The sequence below is a fragment of the Solanum pennellii genome, chromosome 1 (assembly GCF_001406875.1).
Source record: "Solanum pennellii chromosome 1, SPENNV200".
Classification (NCBI taxonomy): Eukaryota; Viridiplantae; Streptophyta; class Magnoliopsida; order Solanales; family Solanaceae; genus Solanum; species Solanum pennellii.
Window position 1 is genome coordinate 5,514,066 of NC_028637.1, and position 7,888 is coordinate 5,521,953.

Genomic DNA, 7,888 nt, shown 5'->3' on the forward strand with positions numbered 1-7,888 from the left:
AGGATCATTATTTTTAGATAACTCATTATTTTCGAGAGAGCTTTAGTAGATCCACTTAGTTGAGATGTTCTATATCCCGCCAAGGCACAATACAATTTTGGATGTGTGGAAGAGACGTTGTATCATCAGGTTGCTCATAGTGATTATTTTCAGTTAGAAAATCTCCCAAATAGATTTTAAAGTATATTTTAGCATAACACTTAAATGTTGAGTTCATAGATGATTAAGTATTTTGTAAAGTTTAAATAATTTCACTTCTTTATTTCTTTACATTAAATTGAGTATATATTCATATCAATTGAAGTCCTTTCGTTCTGTCATTTCGCTTTAACTATATTACATATTCGTACATTCAATGTATAGATGTCATCCAACCTGCATCTTTTTGTGATACAACTGCATGTGTCTAGGATCATGAATATGCGCATCATTAAGATCACTTTGCACTTCCTGTTTTTGTGGCTCCTCCTTGCATTCCAAAAGGCCCCGTTTTTCATTTCAATATTTACTTTAGGGCATCAAGGATCTTGTCCTAACGTCTATGTTGAACTTAACCTGAAAGGTCATTTTTGTAATTTTTATAAAATAACCATTTTATCCCTCCCGATAATTGCCTAGAGTCATTAATGATCAATAGATGAAGTTGATTTTAAGAATTTTGAACTCTTTGATAAATACGATTATTTAATTGATAGGCATTAATTAAATAATTTATTTATTGATTAATGGGTCAAGTCCATAATTCATTTAGTGACCCATGTAAAATACATTAAGAACCTAAACTTTGAGACAGAACCGTACAGTGGGTGCGGCACCATGTCACGAAGTAAAAGGAAGACGAGAAGTGAATCCTCTTCCTTTAGGTAAGAAATCTAACTAAAATTTTATGATAATTTTATACATATTGCAAGTGAAAGAATTAAAAACCAAATAGTCCAATTGGTGAACAAACTTTTCCCACTAATAATCATGTGTAAGACGTTAGTTCTAATGGGAGGAAACGTATTGAATATTTAAATTATGTATTTCACTGGAATTTGGTCTTTAGAGGATAAGTTTGAGTGGAAAATATTTTGACATATTGATAGCTAATAATTTGTAAGTTTTAGATAGCAAAAGATTATGTTAAATTATAGTGAGTAAAGGGTGTAGTGAGTTGATATTTAAGTTTTTCCAAAATTAGTGTTTTAAATTAATGTATTAAGTATTGTTTTATGGGTTACTGCTAACAAGAACTGGAACTATGTCTTTAGGGAAATTATGACTAGTGATTAGGGGGTGTGATTATTGAATAGATGCACTGATAATATTCTTTTTAAAATTATTCCACGAGCACATATTAGTTACGGTTTAGTGTTGATTTTATAACTTTGTTTGATTTCGAATATTTTGTAATTATTACATTATAATTCAAGTTTTGATATATTGAGATAGGTAATTAAATATCGGATGAATTATATTATATGGAAGCTTTTAAGGTTGTAGTCTTAACCTTAGGCTTGAATTTGAGAACTGTGAGAGTTAAAGTATTAATTGGCATCAAGATTAGGAACGTGATATAGATTGGAGTGAGCTTATGGGTATAGGCATAATAATATGGGGTTTGTTAGTTTTGAAATCTTATTATGGTCATTTGTTTGAATAGATTGCTTTGAATTGGAAGTTCAATAAAAAGGGAAGGCTCAACTATCGGAGTAAATTCTTGATTGATTGAGGCAAGTGAATTTTTAAACTCTTGCTAAGTGTATGAAATGTGTGTATTTCCTTGTGGTATATGTTTGGGAGTAATGGGATTTGGCGATGGGTTGACTTATCCACGTTGATTAATTCTAATGATAAAAAGGGGTAATAAAAGACAATGTGATTATTTATTTGTATGTGATGTGTTGAGAATGGTACGAGTACCGGTGTTATAATGGGAAAGTTTATTACTATAGAATGTGGATTGTAATCCAAGAATGCCAAAGCATATGTGCATTAGTTGATATATTATTAATTTGATTTATCATGTGTGATTGTGTTCTTTACTGAGCCCGTAAAATTGTGATAATTGAGGTGATTATATGTCATAGAGACATTTGATTTATTGAGATGTTGCATCATCTCCTTTATTTGATGTCATATTGTGTACAAGCATTGACATGAGATTGAATATGAGTAAAGGTCTAACACGTGCAGATCGTCCGTATTGAGATCGAATCATGATTATTTGGGCATGTGGAGATCGTTCGTGCGATAGAAAAATTATGATTATGATATGGGCACGTAGAGATCGTTCGTGTGAAATTTGTTTAATTTATGATAGTGCGTTGAGATCGTCCGCACAAACACGTGGAGATCGTCCATATCGGTATATGGACCTCGCGAGTCCCCCATGGGTCATGAACTCTCGATGTATTTCAGAGGAGTATCATGTATATACAGTTGAGAGAGAGATTGGTTTTCTGAGGCATATCACTTCATGGTGTCATATTGCATTGCATCCCATGACATTCTTCATTCCTGATGATTATGTGTTTTATTGATTGTTGGGAAGTACTTGATATTTGATTACCTCTATTTGACGAACTTGATCTTGTGTGTTGCTGATATTGTGAGTGCCTTTTGTGAAAGTTTGTGATTTTAGAATATTGAGTTGTAGTTAAGGATGTGTAATTTGTTAAAATGATTTTGAAGAGTTGGATGCCATGAAAGCTTTAAACTGTTAGGTTGGACTAATTTTTATGCAGGTTGTAGTTGTGGAGGTTCGGCTGGTGTGTAAGGAATATCCGTATTTTATTGTAGTTTGTTGTGTAGTGTTAAAGTAGTTTGTTGTGTATAGTGTTGGCCAGAAGATAAGATGGCCATATGTAAAAGTTATGTCGGCCAGTAATAAAGTAAAGGGCCACTAGTAGTTTGTCGTTTTGTGTCGGCCAAATTAATATAGGTCAAGTGTAAAGTAAGTGCCGGCCATTTCTATTGGTCAAGTATGTAAAAATTTGTATAAATAGAGGGCCTCTCCCTCAGTAATAAACAAGCTGAATAAGCTATTCTCTCAAAACTCTCTTATCCTCCCTTCTCTCTTAAAAATTGCTTTCTACCCCCCCCCCCACATTGGTACTTGCTGGGTACCGTGTGGTTCGGTACTTACCCCTTGCTACTACAATTTTTTTATAGGTTACTCGCTCGGACTTTGTGATATTTATCTTCTCCTTGTTTGAGGCTTCTTGGAGATTTGTGAGCTAGTTGTTTGTTGTCTCAGAGGACTTTCTTTCTCCTTAGTTATGACCTTGTTGTATTCTAGAAACAAGTTCATTTGAGAATAACGTTTCTTTTGAATCAATTGTAATACTTTAGAAGCTTGTACACGTGAACCAGATTTTGGGGATGTTTTGAATTATTTCTGATTTTTTTCGCATTTTATTGTAATGGTTGAGTTTTAGGCTGACTTTTCTTGGTGGGATAAGACAAGTGCCATTACGTCCATTTTTTTTGGGTCGTGACAACATGATATCAGAGCCCCAGGTACATAGGTCTCACGTGTATACAAGTTGGGTCTAAGTAGAGTCTCGAGGATCGGTACAGAGACGTCTTTACTTATCTTCGAGAGGCTACAGTGACTTTTAGGAAAAATCTTCACTTTTTGGATCTTTATCGTGTGTACTTAGTCCCATTTTGATTTTTATCGCTTTACTTAATTCTACGCGCACTATGTATTATGTGATGACTCGTGCGTAGTTTCTCATGTGGGTAAGTTGTGTCGTGTATGATTGGGATGTTAGAGCTGGTACTAAGGTTAGGTGATATACTTATGGAAAATATGTTTAGTTAGAGTTAGAATTTTTAAAAATTTAAAAGGGTTGTGTAATGTTACTTACCCTAGTAAAGTGAATAGTACTTGTGTCAGTTGTGTTGTGTGTTATATACGATACATGAAATGGTTTAACCATTGAAAGTGGAATGATTAAATGGATGGCTAGATAATGGAGTTGTAACTTTGGAAACTACAATTAGTAAAGTTATCATAACTTGGATGAATTGCTTATAAAAATGATGCACCAATTATGGTTAGAATTTCTACAACTTACTTGGTTAGAGTTATGAAGTGTGTTGCTTTTTTTGTATTGACCTGACCTATGAAAGAATACATATAGGTTGGACTAGATACGAAACTAATTTGATAATATTTTACAACTATTTGATGGGTAGAAATGTGTGATCTATTTGGATATGATCTTCTCGATAGATATGATGTGTTCTGGTGGTGGATGTAACGGACTTTCACGATGGGATACTAGTGGTATATAAAAAAATGGACATGTTGATTGTTAAGCGTGAATACTAACTACATAAGGAGTCATCATTTATATCACATTCTTGTATAATAAGGTTCAATGTCACATTCATATTTGAGAAACCAACTAGCTTGTTACTTAAGACGAATGAGTTAGAAATTGTATTATAAGGAAAATTATAGTGGTGGATCGTAGATACGATATTAATGTGTAAAGTTGAGAAGTGTATCTCGAAGGTTCTAAATAAGGACCGATGTTTTCATTTTAATGTCCAAGGGAATGAATATATATTAGGATGACAAGCTTATAGGTAAAGAAAGTCTGAACGAGTATATTTGTGTGAAGGTAATTGAAAATTGTAGCAAAAAATGTATATAACAGTGAGTTAGTCCTATTTATTTGATTGGTAATAATTGGTTTTTAGGTGTCATATTGATGAAAAGGTTGAATTCGAGGTTATAACACTGTCTAATGAGCATAACGATAATAAGAATTCATGATGAAATTATGATTGAGATGCAACTATATAATGAGGATTAGTGGCTAAATATATTTTGTATGGTATACTGCTTTATAGTCATCATAGCCATAGTTTGTCATAATTACCACTCACAACTAACATTAACGATTAATAACATGGGTTGATCGACTTCAAATTTGTATAATTAATCACGTTTATGTAATTCACCACATTTGTATAATTCAAAACTAACAATTCTTCGTTGATTTATATTTGTATACGATGATTTGTATTTCTATATGACAATGATTTCCTTAGATTTTTCAGCTTTGTCACCATATACATTTAATCTTTTGGTGCATAACTTCTTAAAGTTTATATAAACGTGTAGTTTTTGCATTTGTATAATATAATTTATATAATGTAATTTGTATAATATATTTTGTATAATTTTTTAAAGTTCATATGTTTATGTTTGTATCAATTCGTTATTTCAAGTTTTATCACATTTTTATAATTTCAGACTTTATATTACTCAATTATATAAAAACACTCGAATTGTAAAAACGTACTTGCAAATTATACAAGTGAGATACGAATTATACAAATAATTTCCTTGTCTCGCTCGCCTCTCTCCTCCCTCTCCCAATTTCGCTCGCTAGATATACAAATAGATATGTATAATATACAATTATCTAAATGTTATACATATATAATTCACTTCTCTCCCACTCTCTGCCCTCTCTCTCTCGTATCTCTCCTCCCTCTCCCAATCTCGCTTGTCACTCTCCTACATATAACATGTAACTGCGAATCATAACTAGAAAACTGTAGCTATGAAGCATAGCTAGACTATTTTTGAGTGACTATATGCGAAAATTCCCTAAAAAAAATCACACAACTAAGCTAATATATAGTAGTTAATTATGCGTCGTAACTAATGTTTAATTTAAGGGATAATTTCAGAGACCTCCCTCCAGGTTTCGCTCTATAACACTAATCTCTCATGTGGTTTACGATATTACGTCTACCTCTGTTATTTTCATTTATTTTTAACCATTCTTTAAATCTATTTAAAATAAATATAGATTAATTTTGATTTGACAATTTTACCCACTTTTTATATTAATTTCTTCATATTAATAAATATTTAATAAAAACGACTTATTTAAAAAAAATTTAAAAATAAATCAGCACAAATACATGGCTTTTTATGAAACAAAGATCAAAGTCTCTATTCGAGCTGACCCGTCATTTTCACCAAATATTAAATCTTCATCTCCATTTCACCTTTATTAATTCACATAATCCCCCACCACCATCACCACCACCACCACCATAACTCATCATTTTCCAGCAAACAATTTCTACAAAAGAAGATAAAAATGAACTTCTCATGAGCGATAAGAACGATCAGATTTTGTTGTAGTTAAACATTCTCACGAGCGAAGAAAATATATGATTCAACGATAGAGATAAATCGTTGAAAATTAGATCTAAACTTGCATATATAAGGGTAAAATTATCATATCTAAATTAATTCATGTTTATTTTAAATCAATTTAAAGAATAGTTATTAAAAAATTAAAAATTAAAAAGGTAGACATCATATCGTAAACCATAGCAGGTGAGTGTTATATCTCTAAAATTATCCCTTAATTTAATCATAAATAATGGTTATAGGTAAAGAAAAGTGGTCATAAATGGGGTCCAACATTTTAAGATTTGTATTACAAACGTGTAAATCTTCTCCTCCTTGTAGACAAATTAAAACACACTCTCTCGTCACACTTACTAATCTATCACCTAAAATCTTTCAATAAAATCAAAACTTGAAATTTGGAAATTTCAAATTCTCCCTCCTTATGATGTATATTATCAAGGTAACTCCTCAGTTATTTCTTTGTAATTTTCATCCTTTTTTTTTTTTTCATTTGTGTTCTTTTCTTCAGTTTTTTTCACATCATTTCATATTTTCACTCATAATCTTGAATTCTTTCAGTAACATCATTATACACATTCAAAATTCAAATCATAGATGCACAATCTTCATCGAAGATGATTACTAGAGATATACATTTGCATGCAACAAAATCTAATATTTCTCCATCCCTTTTCTTGAGTCTAACTCAAGATTTCAACTTAATTTTAGTATACATCGTATTTCCTAGTCGTATATGTTCCACATTTTTATGAATATTTTTGTATATACTCTATTTATGAATGCTTTTATATACTTTGATTTGTATATCCTTTTATTTTTTAATCCGAGAGTTTTTGTATATCTGTATCTATGTATCTATAACCAACATATGAAAGTTATAATTTGTTTTGTATATCATCAATACATATACATTTATCTCTTATTCGTATAATTTCAACATTTGCATATAAATTAAACCAAAAGTAAAATTTAACCCCTAAATCAACAAATTTAAATTTTATATTAATTTGTATTAGTTATACAAATTATACAACAAGCTCTGACTCCTTACTAATGGCTACGTCATAAGTTGTAAAATGATCCAAACATGTAGTTTGTTTTTTGGGAGGTCAAAAATCTTTTTTCTTTTTCTTTTCAGAAAGTGCTTATTTTGAAGAAGTGAAATGTTTGGCCAAATTTTTAGGAGAAAATAAATACTGTTGAGGGTACCAACAATTATTTTTTATTAAACTAAAACAAAATAAAATATCCCCATCTCACTACATCTTAAATTTCAAAAAGGATTTTGATTCTCTCATTATTAGTGTTACTAGCAATCGTATTTACATTATACTGAGTGTTGTGTAAGCTTATGTATACAAAGGGACTAAAGGTGTATACATATACAAGCGCAGGGGTACTTTCGTAATTTTGTATATCTCCTAGGGCAAATCACTAAGATTTTGATACATTTTAATACAAACATGTATACACTATGAGTGTGTTTGGTACGAAGAAAAACAAATGTTTTCCAATTTTTTCATGTTTGGTTGGGATAAAAGTTTTGGAAATTTTTTCCAAATTATAAGGAAAACATTTTCCAAAACTCTCATCCAATTTCAAATTATATTTTTTTTGGGAAAAACAACAATTTCAAAAAAATATTTTCAATTTTAATATTTTACCTGATCCCTGACCCCCACCCACCAACCACCGGCCAACCCCCCTCCC